Below are 17,959 nucleotides of genomic sequence, written 5' to 3' on the forward strand. Positions count from 1 at the left end.
AGACCCCAGAGAACGGCCACATTCGCTGGAGCTGGAACAAGGTCATTAAGGGTGAAGCCTGGTGCCAGATGTGTGTTTTGATTTTCCATAATCCCTGAAACGCTGCTGCTACACTATCTTGCGAACTTTTTCTGGGGCGGGCTGGCACCTGGCACAGTCTCTGGACATCAGCAGCAGCACAGTCCTACGAACTTTCTTGGGTGCCCCTGGCATTCGGCCATAGCTGGGTGTGGCCATTTCGCCACTCCCACCCACGCACATACTCACCTACAAAGGCCACAATAATCTGTCCTAGGAAGCTAAGCAGCGCCATCTAGTGGAGAACAGAGCCATTGCTCTAAGACCCACCCAACTGGGCCAACCTCACTCATAAGGAACAGATGTTTCACCGCCTGCTTATTTATGGACTATAAAGCGCATCATAGTCTGACTTCCAGGGGAAAATGAAGTAATTTCAGTCATATTTCAGTCTGTTAGCAGATTCATCTATTCAATTTTTTTTCCTTTTTTTTTCTTTTTTCTCTTTTTAATTTTTCTTTTTCTTGAATACATAAAGAGAAAAAATTCATTTTTTACTTTTAATTTTATTAGAAATATATTTTTTAATTTTTTTCTACCATATATTTTACTGTTGTGTAAATTTTTTCAAATTATACTTCCATCATGTCATTTTACTCTACATCAGTGTATTCATTTTTTCAACTTTTCAAATGATTTCCTTTTTTTTCTTCTTTCCCCTTTTTTCTCTAATCTATCAAGCTGCTGTCAATACTCAGACCAAAACACACCTAGGACCTAGCATCATTTATTCTATTTTGTGTGTGTGTGTTTAATTTTTTAATTTTAATCCTTTTTTAATTTTAATTTTTTAATTTTAATTTTTCTACCTCATTAATTCCTTTGCTCCATTCAAAATGGCAAAATGATGCAATTCACTCCCCCAAAAAAGAGCACAAAGAAACGACAGCCAGGGATTTAACCAACACAGATACAAGCAAGATGTCTGAACGAGAATTTAGAATCACAATAATAAGAATACTAGCTGGAGTCAAAAATATATTAGAATCCTTTTCTGCAGAGACCAAAGAAGTAACCAATAGTCAGAATGAAATTAAAAATGCTATAACTGAGCTGCAATCACTGATGGATATTCTGTGGTGGCAAGGACGGATGAGACAGAACAGAGAATCAATGATATAGAAGACAAACTTATAGAGAATAATGAAGAAGAAAGAAGGAGGGAGATTAAGGCAAAAGAGCACGATTTAAGAATTAGAGAAATCAGGGACTCATTAAAAAGGAACAACATCAGAATCAAAGGTCCCAAAAGAGGAAGAAAGAGAAATAAGGGTAAAAGAGTTATGTGAACAAATCATAGTGGAAAACTTTCCTAACCTGGGGAAAGACACAGACCTCAAAATCCAGGAAGCACAGAGGACCCCCATTAGATTCAACAAAAACCGACCATCAACAAGGCATTTCATAATCAAATTCACAAAATACTCAGGCAAGGAGAGAATCATGAAAGCAGCAAGGGAAAAACAGTCCCTAACCTCCACGGGAAGACAGATCAGGATTGCAGCAGACCTATCCACAGAAACGTGGCAGGGAGAAAGGAGTGACAGGCTATATTCAATATGCTGAATCAGAAAAATATGCAACCATGAATTCTTTATCCAGCAAGGCTGTCATTCAAAATAGAAAGAGAGACAAAAAGTTTCCCAGACAAACAAAAATTAAAGGAGTTTGTGACCACTAAACCATCCCTGCGAGAAATTTTAAGGGGACTCTCTGAGGGGAGAAAAGATGAATTTTTATATTTGTATATACATATATATATACATATATGTATATGTGTGTGTGTGTGTGTGTGTGTGTGGTGTGTGTGTGTGTGTGTATATGTATATATATATATGTGTGTGTGTGTGTGTGTGTGTGTGTGTGTGTGTGTGTATCAAAAGCAACAAAGATTAGAAAGGACCAGAAAACACCACCAGAAACTCCAACTCTACGAGCATGATAATGACAATAAATTAATATCTTTCAGTACTCACTCTAAAGGTCAATGGCCTCAATGCTTCAATCAAAAGACATAGGGTAACAGAATGGATAAGAAAACAAGATCCATCTATATGCTGTTTACAAGATACCCCCTTTACACCTGAAGACACCTTCAGATTGAAAGTAAGGGGATGGAGAACCATCTATCATGCTAATGGTCAAGAAAGAAAGCCAAAGTAGCCATACTCATATCACACAATCTAGACTTTAAAATAAAGACTGTATCAAAAGATGCAGAAGGGGATTATATCATAATCAAGGGGTCTATCAACCAAGAAGACCTAACAATTGTAAACATTTATACACCAAATGTGGCAACACCCAAATATACAAATCAATTAATCACAAACATAAAGAAACTGAGAGATAGTAATACCATAATAGAAGGAGACTTCAACACTCCACTCAGAGCAATGGACAGATTATCTAATCAAAAAATCAACAAGGAAACAGTGGCTTTGGATGACACCCTGAACCAGATGGACTAACGGATATATTCAGAACATTTCATCCTAAAGCAGTGGAATATACATTCTTCTCCAGTGCACATGGAACATTCTCCAGAATAGACCATATACCGGGACACAAATCAGCCCTAAGTAAATACAAAAAGATCAAGATCATACCGTGCGTATTTTCAGACCACAACGCTATGAAACTCGAAATCAACCACAAGAAAAAATTTGTAAAAGGTAACAAATACTTGGAGACTGAAGAACATCCTACTAAAGAATAAATGGGATAACCAAGCAGCTTAAGAGGAAATTAAAAAGTATATGGGAGTCAATGAAAATAATAACACCACAATCCAAGACCTCTGGGACGCAGCAAAGGCACTCATAAGAGGAAAGGATATAGGAATCCAGGCCTTCCTAAAGAAGGAAGGAAGATCTCAGATACACAACCTAACCTTACACCTTAAGGAGCTAAAAAAAGAACAGTAAATACAACCCAAAACCAGCAAAGACAGGAAATAATAAAGATTAGAGTAGATTAATGCTATTAAAACTGAAAAAACAAACAAACAAACCAAAAAAACAGTACAACAGATCGATGAAACCAGAAGCTGGTTCTTTGAAAGAATTAACAAAATTCAAAAACCACTAGCCAGTTTGATCAAAAAGAAAAAGGAAATGACCCAAAGAAATAAAATCAAGAATTAAAGAAGAGAGATCTCAACCAACACAATAGAAATAAAAACAAAAATAAGAGAATATTATGAGCAATTATATGCCAATAAAATGAGCAACCTGGGAGAAATGGACAAATTACTAGAAACATATACACTACCAAAACTGAAACAGAAATAAATAGAAAATTTGAACAGAGCTATAACCAGTAAGGAAATCAAATTAGTAATTAAAAATCTGTCATAAAACCAAGAGTCCAGGGCCAGGTGGCTTTCCAGAGGAATTCTACCAAACATTTAAGGAAGAGTTATCATGTATTCTCTTGAAGCTGTTCCAAAAAATAGAAATGGAAGGAAAACTTCCAAACCCTTTCTATGAAGCCAGCATTACCTACATTCCAAAACTGAACACAGACTCCACTAAAAAGGAGAACTACAGACCAATTTCCCTGATGAACATGGATCCAAAAATCCTCAACAAGATATTAGCCAACCAGTACCAACAATGCATTAAAAAATCATTCACCACGACCAAGTGGGATTTATACCTGGGATGCAGGGCTTGTTCAATATCTGGAAAACAATTAACGTGATTCATCACATCAATAAAAGAAAGGACAAGAGCCATATGATCCTCTCAATAGATGCAGAGAAAGCATTTGACAAAATACAGCATCCTTTCTTGATAAAAACCCTCAAGAAAGTAGGGATAGAAGGAGCATACCTTGAGATCATAAAAGCCATATATTAATGGCCCAAGGCTAATATCATCCTCAATGGGGAAAAGCTGAGAGTTTTCCCCCTAAGGTCAGGAACAAGACAGGGATGTCCACTCTCACCAAGGTTATTCAACATAGTATTGGAAGTCTTAGCCTCTGTAATCAGACAACACAAAGAAATAAAAGGCATCTGAACTGGCCAGGAGGTGGTCAAACTTTCACTCTTCACAGATGACATGATACTCTATATGGAAAACCCAAAAGATTCCACCAAAAAACTGTCAGAACTGATCCATGAATTCAGCAAATTTGCAGGATATAAAATCATGCACAGAAATCAGTTGCATTTCTATACAGCAACAATGAAGCAATAGAAAGAGAAATCAAGCTATCAATCTCATTTATAATTGCACCAAAAACCATAAAATATCTAGGAATTAATCTGATCAAAGAGGTGCAAAATCTATACACCGAAAACTATAGAAAGCTTATGAAAGAAATTGAAGAAGACACAAAAAAATGGAAAAAGATTCCATGCTCCTGGATAGGAAGAACAAATATTGTTGAAATGTCAATACTACCCAAAGCAATCTACGTATTCAATGCAATCCCTATCAAAATAACACCAGTATTCTTCACAGAGCTAGTACAAATAATGCTAAAATTGTATGGAAGCTGAAAAGACCCCGAATAGACAAAGCATTCTTGAAAACCAAAGCAAGAGTCATCACAATCCCAGACTTCAAGCTGTACTACAAAGCTGTAATCATCAGGACAGTATGGTACTGGCAAAAAACAGACACTCAGATCAATGGAACAGAATAGAGAACCCAGAAATGGGCCCACAAACGTATGGCCAACTAATCTTTGATAAAGCAGGAAAGAATATCCAGTGGAATAAAGACAATCTCTTCAGCAAGTGGTGCTGGGAAAATTGGACAGCGACATGCAGAAGAATGAACCTGGACCACTTTCTTACACCATACACAAAAATAAACTCAAAATGAATGAAAGACCTAAATGTAAGACAGGAAGCCATCAAAATCCTCGAGGAGAAAGCAGGAAAATACCTCTTTGATCTTGGTCACAGAAGCTTCTTACTCAACTTGTCTCCAGAGGCAAGGGAAACAAAAGCAAAAATAAACTATTGGTACCTCATCAGAATAAAAAACTTCTGCACAGCGAAGGAAATAATCAGCAAAACTAAAAGGCAACCAACAGAATGGGAGAAGATATTTGCAAATGACATATCAGATAAAGGGTTTGTATCCAAAATGTATAAAGAACTTATTAAACTCAACACAGAAAAAACAAATAATCCTGTGAGGAAATGGGGAAAAGACATGAATAGACACTTCTCCAAGGAAGACATCCAGATGGCCAACTGACACATGAAAAAATGCTCCACATCACTCATCATGAGGGAAGTACTAATCAAAACCACAATGAGATACCACCTTACACCTGTCTGAATGACTAACATTAACAAGTCAGGCAACAACAGATGTTGGCGAGGATGCGGAGAAAGTGGATATCTTTTGCACCCTTGGTGGCAATGCAAGCTGGTGCAGCCACTCTGGAAAACAGTATGGAGTTTCCTCAAAAAACTAAAAATGTAACTACCTTACCACCCAGCAATTGCACTACTAGGCATTTATCCATGAGATACTGGTGTGCTGTTTCGAAGGGACACATGCACCCCCACATTTATAGCAGCACTATCAACTATACCAAAGTGTGAAAAGAGCCCAAATGACCATCGATGGATGAATGGATACAGAGGAAGTGGTATATATATATACAATGGAGTATTACTCAGCAATCAAAAAGAATGAAATCTTGTATTTTGCAACTACGTGGATGGACCTGGAGGGTATTATGCCAAGTGAAATTAGTGAGTCCGAGAAAGACAAAAATCATATGACTTCACTCATATGAGTACTTAGAGATAAAACAGATGAACATAAGGGAAGGAAACAAAAATATAAAATAGGGATGGGGACAAAACAGAAGAGACACATAAATATGGAGAACAAACTGAGGGTTACTGGAGGGGTTGTGGGAATGTGGATGGGCTAAATGGGTAAGGGGCACTAAGGAATCTACTTCTGAAATCGTTGTTGCACTATATGCTAGCTAATTAGGATTTAATTTAAAAAATAAAAAATAAAATTAAAAAAAGAGAAAACATCTGAAACTTAAACTCTAAAAATATGACCCACTGTTTTCTGGTAATAATGTAATGAATAGATAAATAAGCAGAAACTTAATTTATAAGTTTATTATACATAATATAAGAGGATGCCTGAATTATACAAAAGAACTAAGTTCAGTGTGATGAAGTACACATTAGAAAATTTTCTTGTTCTTTGGGAACTTTCATGAAACTTGCATAAAAGGAAAGACAGATGCAAACATTTTTAGAACTATCATTCTGAGACTTACAGAAGCTTTCTAATATAATAAACAATTTTAGCGCTAAAAATATTTTTTGCAACTAATTATAGAAGAAAATGGTTTATATTCATTTTTATACTCTTCTTGCTATGCATCATGAATTGGATAATTGTGCATCATTCCCATCCTTTACAAACATCTATTTAACATAGAAATTATTTATTTGTATACATGGTAGAACACATCCAAAGTAATATCTAGTTTTATTTCTTTCTTACAGAAGATACTTGATCATATTTTATTACTTTCTGTTTAATTTCTTCTAATACTTGAAAAATACAGATTTTTTCCTTTAAGTTTTGCTAATCTATAGTTTTGCCAAATAAGTCACCCAATTTTTAAGTTTTTAATAATGTTTAATGGTGCATGACTCATTCACAATTTTATAGACATCTGTATCTAACATCATTTCCTTTTTAATATATAATCTAGTTGGTTGCTTTCCCTTCAAATTCCTATCTTCTCTCTGCTATTCTTTAACATATATATAGATATATACATATATATGTTAAATCCATATATTTGAAATCATATTCTGACATAAAAATATATAATTATTTAATGTTTTCTTTGTAGATTGGTTCTAAAAACTAAATACACAAAAGTGGTTATTAAACTCTTATGATTATATAAATATTTAACCTTGTAGATACATTTATTGTGCTGATATCGAGCTATTTTTTTTCTTCCCTTTCTCCCTTCCTTCCTTCCTTCCTTCCTTCCTTCCTTCCTTCCTTCTTTCTTGATTCAGTAAAATGATCTTTGTAAAATTTATAGCAAAATATTCCTTGTGTTGAAATTGAATTACTTTTTTCCTAAAATAATTTCTTATACCATACCAAATTTTAAGATAACTTTTATTTGGATCTGTATGTTTCTCATACATTTTCTCTGCTTTTATTTATCCTCTTTTTCCCTAGTTTAGAGGATTTGAGTTTTCTTAGCACATTACCAGTATTATCTGTCTCTTTTGTCATTTAATATTTAGCTTAAAAGCCATTACATTAATCAAAATGACATATTCCTCAGAACTCTCAACTTCATTCAATTGTTTCAAATGATTGCTTTCTGTATCTCCTTTTTAGTATTTCTCAGATTTCCTTCCTCTCACTGTGTGATTATTGTTATAATAGTGTGCTTTGCACACATCATCATATTCTTTAACATTTATTTATAGAAGTTCATACTCATAGTAACTTTCTAAGTACATAAAAGGTAAAATTTCTTTGTTTTTTTATATATGGTATTTTTGTTTTGTTGTCCTAACGGATACTTTATGAGTTTAGAATTAGAAATTTAATACCATTTTTGCTAAGCTATGTAAAGCCCTAACTCAACTGCCGCCTGGAATTCCACAGTGATAAGGAGAAGGCAGCAGCTTTCAGTTTTTCTTTTCATTCGTTTGAGCACACAAGACAACACATCTCTTTGTGTGCATGTATGTGGTTGTTGGCAACTTAGGATCTCTATACCATCACATTTCAAAGAATTCCTCATTGTGTAGTGCTGCTTATGGTCTAGGCTCAGTCAATTTGATGTGCCTGCACAATACCTTGAAAGTTGAAAAAATGAGACAAAAGTTTGGCGTTGAATTTAAATACTTAGTGGGTTGTAAGTGTAGATTTTCTCAATGATGGCAGAGAGTTTCGTTGTCCAACAGCCATCAGTAGTGGAGTGGTATGTACCTGACTATTGGTCTTACATGCCGATTCCTGTGGTTCCTGTGGCCTAATCTCCCTCCATATTATCTGAATATGGTTCTTCAGCATCGTTTTATCAATGTAGTCAGCTGCTCAATATGCATTCAAATCTATTATCAAATCTACTCATAAAAAGAATGGGTCCATACGTTGCAACAACAACAAAAATGATTACAGGAAGATACTATTGTTTTGTTATTATATATAACTTTTTTAAATTCTTGAGGATTTTTTTTCTTCTGTTTTTAGAGTACACATCTTTTTTTTCCAATAATTTATTGTGAAGTTAGCTAACATCCAGTGTATACAGAGTGCTCTTGGCTTTGGGAGTAGATTCCCATGATTCAACACTTACATGCAACACCCAGTACTCATCCCAACAAGTGCCCTCCTAAGTTTAAGACATTTTTTTCAGTATATGTACATGCTTACCTACTTCTTTGCATTCACTCTGCTCTAAGGAATAGGATAACTTAAAAAAAAGTTTCAATATCATAATTTATTGTTTTTATATAATACCTTCCACATAATTGATGATATTGTACAAATTTTTAAAGCTCCTTTTGTAGATTTAATTTTCAGATTATTTTTTATCATAATCACTATAAACCAGTAACTGTTAAATATGTTCTTCTATTACAAACATTAAAAACAAAGTTTTTATGTCTTGTTTCTTGGAATAGTATTTACATGAATGATAGATTTGAGTATTAAAGTGGTTTTCCTTATATGAGTTTTATAAATAAAAAAGGAATCATCCATAAAATGTATTCTTGGGGTTTTCTAAATTTTACTGTAAAAAAAAGTTTAAAGCACAGAAAAAGCATACTGTTAAAACCTTTGTATGGATTTCTTCCATTATCAAAGTTCACCTCAAACCTACTTAGCTTTAGTCAGAAAGTCAATAAGTTTTTCTTTAAAGAGCAGAATTGAACGAGAGTTTAACAGGTAAAGGAATCAAAACATCACACTCTGCACAAGCCCCAGGGAAACAATGTTGATATATTTCAACACAATTTTTAAAAAAGACTCTTACATTGTAAATTCCTTGAGATTTAGAATTATTTAATAATTATCATAAATATTTTAGAGTATTTGCAAAACAAATGTCACAGGTATGATCAGATATACAAATACAAACACACACACACACACACACACACGCGCGCACACACACACACACACACACACACACACAGCCATACTCCAAAACGTACATTTAAAAAAATTAAAGAAAGAAACCACAGGCTAACTTCATGTGTAAATCACAGTGACCAGTTGATAATATATAGGCATTTATAAATTGTCTTTAGAAACGAGTTTATTAGTCAACACAGACTAAAGTTTGGAAACTTAAAGTGAATACTTTAAAGTGAAACTTATCTATTTCAGGGTAGAACCCAATTAATAACAAAGTCATTACATGTCATTAAAACTACAGACTTATCAATAATTGGCTAATGGAATTAACCCAGTTACTTGGCCTCTCTCATTTTGAATTTATACATTTAGACATTAAAGAAATAAAGATTTTCTTTTACTTCCAAACTTTCAGTGGGTGAGCTTTTTGATTATAAAATTATAGGTCCAGACTAAATTCTCCAGAACAATTAAAATAATTGACACATTAGTCAGATGTTTTAAATATAAAGATGCAAATATAAACATTATCAAATTATAGTAAAAAAGAAAATAGAAAAAAATTTTAAAAAACATTTTTAAGGGAGTAGAAAACATATATATATATATATATATATATATCTTCTAAGTAGTTTCTTGGATATTTTCTAACCAAAAATAACACAGTCTATTAGTAAAACCTGAACTATAAAGAAATTCCAGTGTTAATATATAAGCATTTTAAATAAATCATCTGTCATTTTGAAATAAATGCTTATATAGAATGATTGTAGTATTTATTTATGAAAAAATGTTTTGATGTTTATTACCAATGTAAGGAACACATTTTTAAAAGTAATCACACACACACACACCATATATATACATACATATATATCCCATTAGACCATATATACCCGTGGTGGTCTTATGGGATAAATGACTATTAGAGCAGAAAGCTAAGAGGGCTCTGTTGGTTTTTTGGTTCTCACACTTTTGCAAACTCATGCAGAAGATATTGTGTGAGGAATTATAAGTGTCTTTCCAATTGGTATGATATTGTTGAACACAGTGAAAGCACTAAAATAAATATAACCAGATAAAAATTTTATCCAACCAGTAACTGTTAAGAAGCTCACTTCCTTACAAATTCTTACTGGGATTATAAAGAACACCAGTGAAATAAAATGAAGGCAATTTCATTGATCTAGGATACATTAACTGTTTATACAATGTTCAAATCAATGCCATCATCAGACTGGGTAGCAAAGATTTCCAATTAAATACAGAATAAATGAAAGTAGGTAGTTCTTGCTGAAATAATTACTATTTTTTCTTAACGAATCTAATTCTCTGGGTCATAGGTAAGACAAAGTCCTGTCACTCTAAATATTTGAGTAGATCTATTGATTAAGTAAGAAATAAAATGCGGACACATTTAATTATGGAAAAGAAAATTTCCTTTTTTTGGTAATGAAGCACAGTATGTATTTACATCTAAGTCTGCCCTGATTTGTCTGGTAGATTCCTCATTTTTTCTGAGCTGGTGATAACCACTGATCTTCTGAGCGTTCTCACTGAGGAATAAATGAAACAAAGGAGAACACCTCTGTCTAATTTTCATCTACAATTTTGTACGGTCCTCATATGTATTGACTTTGTAATAAGCTAAGGTAAAGCAGTTGTAATTGAAATGGACTCTCTGTGTATGCCAATCTCTGAACCTAGAACATAAGTTCTGATCCAGTTTAACCCATTTTTCCAGTTGGGTTAATTGGAGAAATTAAATGAGGACTGGGGAAAAACCTGGATAATAGTGAGACTCACTGGCTACAGGTTACATGTTTAATTCAAATAGTTGAACATTGGTAGACAAGGAACTGTGTGTTTTCAAAGAAAGAGGGCCCTTTTGTAAATGTGTGAGGAAATTCAGGGAGTGGAAAGTATGAGTGCATCCATCAATCATAGGATTTCTTCCTCTGAGAGGCATCTGCTAGTATAGGGAGAGAAAAAGGGTAAGAGATAAGCTTTGTAGCCAAACACAAAATAGAATCCTGGAGATAGTCTAAATAGCAGGTCGATGCAGCTACTCTGAACAATTTAATTAGCACTTGATTAGGGCAAATATGGAATTTATAAAAGGATATTTGATCCTTTGCCTGATGAAATAAACAATGTTTTAATATTTAAGGAAATGGTATTGGTCCAGTCTTGTGCCAGTCTTTAAGTATATTGTAGTCTAATGTGGTCCCAAATTCAGGAACAGAATTAATCCCCCACACCTAGATGTAAACAGCTTTCAGTGACCCCCTCAATTGCAGAATAAAAACAGCCCACCTTAGTCAACTCTCTGCCCCAACTTCTGCATCTAAAAATGTCAGTGAACTGGGCAGTGGAGTGCTAGTATGGATGGTGTAAATACCTTCAGAATTTGATGCTCTCATTAGTCTTGCTGGAAAGTATTTAAGAAAGTTCTCTGAAATTACCTTAGGAATGAACACACTAGGAAATTAGCAAATGATACTAGTTTACAACTTCAGCTTAGAACCTTATAGAGAGATACTGTGGTACCTAATTTGGGATAATAAAAAGCCTATGCAGTCATAGGAAAGATGATTGTATATTGTTGGGAGAAATCATAGAGTAGTTTTGTTCTTGTTTACAAATTCAAATATAAGCAAATGGGAGGTAAAGATGCTAAGTAATCAAAAAGGTGGACTATGCCAGTTACTAAATATTTTATTTTAGCTGTAAACTACCCTTTACATTCTGTTTTGTGAGGCTGGGAAGAGATCAAACAAACTCCATTTCTTCTTTGGCACCTGGTTCCCTATTAGGCTTTGACAAAGGTGGAAAAGAGGGAGACAGGCTGTTGGGAGAAAAAAGAAAGGGATGTGCTCCTTTTTTTTTGTTTCTTATTTCTGTTTTCCTCCCTGTACCGGTTAGCTTCACCACAGCAGCATTTCCTCACCTAAAAACATGATTTTGTTTTGGCCCCCAAACAGAAATTTAATCCCTTTTGCAGTTTTTTCTAACAATCCCAGAACCAACCTTATCATATCTCCCTCAGAAATTTCAGGACTAACTATCCGGTTTGTACCCCCCACACATAAATGTATGACTATCACCTCTACAAAGCCCTTAATTCTGATTTCATTATTACACCAATTTTGAGATCTGTCACAAAACTGATGTTTAATAAGTTACTTTAATAAGTTGAATAGGGGCGCCTGGGTGGCTCAGTAGGGTAAGTATCCCACTCTTGATTCTGGCTCAGGTTATGACCTCATCATTTGTGAGACTGAGTACTTCTGCTGTCAGCACAGACTCTGCTTGGGATTCTCTCTCTCGCTCTTTCTCTGCCCCTCCCTCACTCATGTCCTTGCTCGCTCTCTCTCTTCAAATAAATAAACAGTAAAAAATAAGTTTAATAAATTAGCCTGCTACAGTCTCATGAATGCTAGAAGACATGAGACTCCTGAATCAGAAACAAAAGAAATTTTGATATCTAGAGTAATGGCAATAGAATATTGGAATTTGTACCATTTCCCTGAGTCCCCATTCCCACAGGGATGTATGAAAAACATGCTGGGTCATAAGAGAGAAACCCCAAAATTTGAGAACCTGAACATTCCATAACAAGCTGTAAGAAAACATGCCCACTTTGCTTCAAAGGTAGACATTCTTTTTCTTAACCTTGACAGGAAATAAACTTGTCCTCTGAACTGAAGGACAACACTCTCTCTTGTTTGCAAGATGCGCAGACATGCAAAAAATTCTTGGATGATCATCTCTCAACAATATTCACCATTCATTTCTACAGAATTCTGGCCTCTTGATAGTTTTCCCCAATATTATACCACTTTATTTGCCACTGTGACTAATTTGATAGAAAAAGAGTTGACAACATTCAATCATTTTGCCTCATACAGAATTTGACTAAAGCTACTACCAACAGAACTCTAAAAAGCAAAAAGAAGCCTGTTCACTTAAACTATGCTAGGTTTTCCAGGCTCAAACCACTAAACAAATTCTATAAACCCATAGGGTCTAACTTTGAAAGTCTCCAAGGTTCTGTACTTGGCATGAAGCATTAAAACAGGTATCAGAAGAAGAAAACCAAAGCAGGAGGCATCACAATCCCAGACTTTAGCCTCTACTACAAAGCTGTCATCATCAAGACAGCATGGTATTGGCACAAAAACAGACACATAGACCAATGGAATAGAATAGAAACCCCAGAACTAGACCCACAAAAGTATTGCCAATTAATCTTTGAAAAAGCAGGAAAGAATAACCAATGGAAAAAAGACAGTCTCTTTAACAAATGGTGCTGGGAGAACTGGACAGCAACATGCAGAAGAATGAAACTAGACCACTTTCCTATACCATTCACAAAAGTAAACTCAAAATGGATAAAGGACCTGAATGTGAGACAGGAAACCATCAAAACCCTAGAGGAGAAAGCAGGAAAAAACCTCTCTGACCTCAGCCGTAGCAATTTCTTACTCCACACATCCCCAAGGACAAGGGAATTAAAAGCAAAAATGAACTATTGGGACCTCATGAAGATAAAAAGCTTCTACACAGCAAAGGAAACAATCAACAAAACTAAAAGGCAACCAACGGAATGGGAAAAGATATTTGCAAATGACATATCGGACAAAGGGCTAGTATCCAAAATCTATAAAGAGCTCACCAAACTCCACACCCTAAAAACAAATAATCCAGTGAAGAAATGGGCAGAAAACATGAATAGACACTTCTCTAAAGAAGACATCCGGATGGCCAACAGGCACATGAAAAGATGCTCAACGTTGCTTCTCATCAGGGAAATATAAATCAAAACCACACTCAGATATCAACTCACTCCAGTCAGAGTGACTAAAATGAACAAATTATCTTGATGCTAAAAAAGACTCCAAAAAAATTAAACGTTTTAAATTAAAGTGAAACACACTAGGAAATTTTGAGTATGTGGTTCTATATATATTTTTCTTGTTCCTTTTTTTCATAGCAAAATAATATATCTCTGTAATATCAGTATCATTTCAATTATATAATTATGTCATTAATCTAGCTAGTTTCACTAGTTGTGGTGTCAATATTGTTTTCTTTCTTTTTTTAATATTTATTTTTGAGAGAGAGAGAGAGAGCATGTGCGTGCAAGCTGGGGAGGGGCAGAGAGAAGGAGGGGACAGAGGATCCCAAGCTGACTCCATGCTGACAGTAGAGTGCCCCATGTGGTGCTCAAACTGACAAACCCACAAGCCCACAAACCGCGAGATCATCACCTGAACCAAAGTCAGACTGTGTCACTCAAGATCTCCTCAAAATTGTTTTCAATTATTCTAAAACAATCAGCTTTGTAGTAATATATGTGGATTGTTTTTTTTTTCTGTTTTCATTCTAGCATAAAAATATTGAGTGTGAGAACATAAACATTTAAAATACTTAATCCATATTGCTTTCATCAATCCGCACAAATTACACTATTTCTAGTAGGGTATTAAAATGGGGGAAAATGAGAAAAATTATGTTACCCTCATAAGCGTAAGAAAGCCTGTAGTTGTCATAATTATTGTTCGTGTATGATTAGTGTTGAAAATTTCCTGAATGTTATTAAGATTGGTTAGCATTATTACTTTGTAACTTCTCCATTTTTAATATTTTACCAACTTTTATATTGTGGCCTTTGTGTTTTATTATACATTTATATTGTGATTTTTCTGTGACATTTCCTATAAAAATCTTCCATTTAATATTTTATTTCTTTAGATTTAATATTTTTCTATTATGTAGATTAACTTTTATAATTGTGAAATATTTTAGTCTTTTTTTAATATTTATTTATTTTTGGGACAGAGAAAAACAGAGCATGAACGGCAGAGGGTCAGAGAGAGGGAAACACAGAATCTGAAGCAGGCTCCAGGATCCGAGCTGTCAGCACAGAGCCTGACGTGGGGCTCAAACTCATGGACTGTGAGATCATGACCTGAGCCCAAGTCGGATGCTTAACCAACTGAGCCACCCAGGCGCCCCATTTTGGTCTTAAATATATGTTCTAATTTAAGAATTTTATTTTTCCAATAATGCATGAATCAACTAATATTTTCTTCCAGATATTTATTCATTAAAGTTATTTTTAGATATTATTGACTTATATAAAATATATTTTATTTTATTTTACTTTGTTTTTAAATATTTATTTATTTGGGGAGTGGGGCAGAGAGAGGGAGAGAGACAGAATCCCAAGCAGACTCCCCACTGTCAACATGGAGCCCAATGGGGCTCAACATCACATGCTTTGAGATCACGACCCTGAGTCTAATTCAAGAGTCAGATGCTTAACAGACTGAGCCACCCAGGTGCCTAGAATATATTTTATTTTGATATAAGAATGTAATATTTTTTCCTCCTATAAAGTTACCCATTTTTCATATGATTTAAAATAAACATTTCTTCTCTAAATATTACTTTTATCAACACAGTACCAGGCCGGGTTGGAAAACTTGAGTTTGTGTTTATTTGACATGTGAAAATGGGGATGGAAAAACTATAGCCCATGTAACATTTATCAGTGGTCTGTGATCCTATTCATTTTTTCAATTATTTTTAGAATTATTACTTTTATCACTACTTTTTAATCATAAAGATAAATAAATTATATTTTATCATGGCCTAATATATAGAAAATAGACTATGACAATGTATATCAAGTGTTATTAATAAACAGTATAATTTGAGGACCGCTAGTATAGCATCTAGTGTAGGAAAAGTGATGTTTATTCATACTGTTTTAACACCAGTGCTATATTTAAACTAGCTATATTTTAGTACTTAAAAATTGGTAATTTGCTTTTATTAATATATTACTTTAAACAGGATACTTACTGGGGCACCTGGGTGGCTTAGTCAGATATGCGTCTGGCTGTGGCTCAGGTAATGATCTCGTGGTTCATGACTTTGAGTCGTGTGTAGGGATCTGTGCTGACAACTCAGAGCCTGGAGCCTGCTTTGATTTCTGTGTCTCCCTCTCTTGCTGTCCCTCCCCCATTCACGCTCTGTCTCTCTCTCAAAAATAAATAAGCATTAAAAATTTTTTTAAATAAACAGGATACTTATTAATTTTATCAGATAAGTTTAGAAAAACATTTTCAATTTTCAAAAATGATTTGATTTCCAATGTAATTAGATTGAATTTGTATATATTTAAATTAAGAAAATTTGATATCATTTAAAATATTAAATTATGTAACTCCTAGATTCAGTTGCTTTTCAATTTATTTAAATAATCAATTAGATATAATAGTGAACCTTTCAGGATTTGTGCTGGTCCCAGTTTTTATTTTAAAGTTATTTTTAGGTGTTTTTATTTTTGTCATTGTTGTTCCTGTTACATATAGCAATGTTTTTCAAGAAAGCATTATTGGCAATTTAAACAGGACAATTCTTCATTTTGCCAGACTCTCTTATACATTGTAAGAAATTAATCATCTTGGACATGCCCAGTAAATGGCAACAATGTTTCTCTTCCCAAACCACTGCAATAGTCAAAAACATCTTCCATCCATTTCTGTTGTTCCCAGGGTGAATCTCTTGTATTTAAAAAACACACTAGAGCCATTTTTCCCAACTATGATGTAATGTGTATATTACTCTCCCATGTAAAGCTATCTTTGCAAGCTGACCTTTCAATAACATGGCTGGCTGCTCTCTGATTCTAATAGGTTTACAATTGATTATCATGTATTCTAGGTATATTAATCATCTTCCACATATTATGAAAATTTTATTTCAATGTTTGGCCCAAACTTCTAAATGACAACAAATAATAGACAAAAGGTGCATGTTTTTATTTGTGCATGTATGTGTTTGGCAGGTATTCACATTTGGTGGGGGGGGGACTATTTCTCCAATTTCATATTCAAATAACATTGTGATCATGAGGTTGAGGTAGAAATTCATTGACTTTTTAAGGAAGAAAGAGATAGTAGTTGTTTGATGGAGTTAGTTACAAAACTATTTCAGCATATAACTATCTGAAAATTATAAATGAACTTGGAGGAAAGCTCAGAATTGAATTATATTATGTAATAATTTTATGGATGAATATACCCAGCACAAGAGTTAATAATTTAATAAATTAACAATCTATTGATGACCGTTTTGTAGTCAACAATTGTGATAACATGATTTTACATAAGTTATCAATATGAAAATATAATTAAAAATATCCAGTACATTGGTTTATTATTTTGCTAGCCAATCTGAAACCAGATAAATATGCCTTACCATTTGGCAATAAAAACAATTACATTTATCAGAGTGCGATGAATTCATCACCATCATTTTTCTTTTAATCAGTGTTATCACTTGGAGGAAAGTTCTCAGAATATTATAATGCCTAACTTTGTAGTGAAATATCTACAGTTATAAGCACAGAGGTCTCATTTTGTTTGTTTGTCTACTTATTTGTTTTGTGCTGTAAGTTTTTCTGGGAAAACCAGGCTCCATGCTGACACTGCTGAGCTTGCTTGGGATTCTCTGTCTCCTCTTTTCTCTGCCCCCCGTTCTCTCAAAAATAAATAAACATTTTTTAAAAACTTTAAAAAATTCATTTAGGAGAGTATCTAAGTTATCTTAGTAAGATGACAGAATGAGTACTCTGTACAGATAGTGACAGAAATAGCATGAATAGTGACAGGAATCCCATGGATGAAAATGTAATGATAAAACAGTACTATTCTTGCTGAAGTTAATTACTGTTTCCT

This window comes from Prionailurus bengalensis, chromosome A1 (assembly GCF_016509475.1).
Source record: "Prionailurus bengalensis isolate Pbe53 chromosome A1, Fcat_Pben_1.1_paternal_pri, whole genome shotgun sequence".
NCBI lineage: Eukaryota > Metazoa > Chordata > Mammalia > Carnivora > Felidae > Prionailurus > Prionailurus bengalensis.